The sequence below is a fragment of the Gavialis gangeticus genome, unplaced genomic scaffold (assembly GCF_001723915.1).
Source record: "Gavialis gangeticus isolate Ggan-Ray unplaced genomic scaffold, GavGan_comp1, whole genome shotgun sequence".
Classification (NCBI taxonomy): domain Eukaryota; kingdom Metazoa; phylum Chordata; order Crocodylia; family Gavialidae; genus Gavialis; species Gavialis gangeticus.
Genome location: NW_017729034.1, coordinates 32,326,855 through 32,327,661, shown reverse-complemented (window position 1 = coordinate 32,327,661; position 807 = coordinate 32,326,855). Strand labels below are relative to the sequence as shown.

The 807-nt window shown below is 66.0% G+C and overlaps 1 protein-coding gene across 1 annotated transcript in view; it reads left to right on the top strand.

The window, feature by feature from the left end:
* Positions 1-807, top strand: part of LTBP1 (latent transforming growth factor beta binding protein 1) — a 461,583-nt gene that overhangs the window by 295,015 nt on the left and 165,761 nt on the right. The gene's annotated exons all lie outside the window — the stretch shown is intronic.

The following is an 807-nucleotide window of genomic DNA, read 5'->3' as shown; positions in this document are numbered from 1 at the left end:
ACCCCCTGCCTCCCCCCAGCCCTGCCAGAGGGGCCCTCAGCCGCTAGGGCTATGGGGCCAGGACCTGGGTATGCAGCTCCCTGCCCCCAACAGAAGGCAGTAGCTGATGCAACAGAGCAGACCATGGAGCCTGGCTCTGCCCCCACTGCCTAATATGGGTTTGGGGGGGGGGCAGTGCCCACTCCTGGAGGGCAGGGGGGGAACTGCACCCCCAGACCTGTGCATGGGGCAGGGGTGGGGGCAGGTACATCCTGCAGTCTTGGGCTCCCACCCTGCTGCTCCCTGGGGCCTCCACAGTCCAGTGGGTGTGACCCGGATGCTGGGCCACACAGAAAAACTGCTTGCAGCTGCGAGCTCTGCGCTACCCTGGCAATGCCTCCCCTTTGCTTGGGGCTGCAGTGAGAGCCACAACCCTGCACTGCTGCCCATGCTGCCCCCACACATGCAGGGGATGCATCACCAGGGAAGCACGGAGGTTGCAGCTGCAACCAACTTCCCTGTGCGGCTGCACTCTGCCCTGTAGCACCAGGTCACACCTGTCAGGCTGCGAAGGCCCTGGGGGAGGGCAGCAGGGTGGGAGCTCAAGCCCACAGTGCACAGCCCATCTCCGCTTCTGTCCCATGCACAGATCTGGGAGATGCAGGTCTCCCCCTCCCCCTCCCCCTCCCCCTCCAGGAGTGTGTGCGGTAGTGGGGATCCATCCCCCCCTGCCTCTGGACAAGCCACCCGCAGCCTGTCCTGCTCCCTGCCAGGGCCCTGTGGCTATGCATTGCGGCCCCAAGCCCCAACCCCCTCACATTGCCTGGC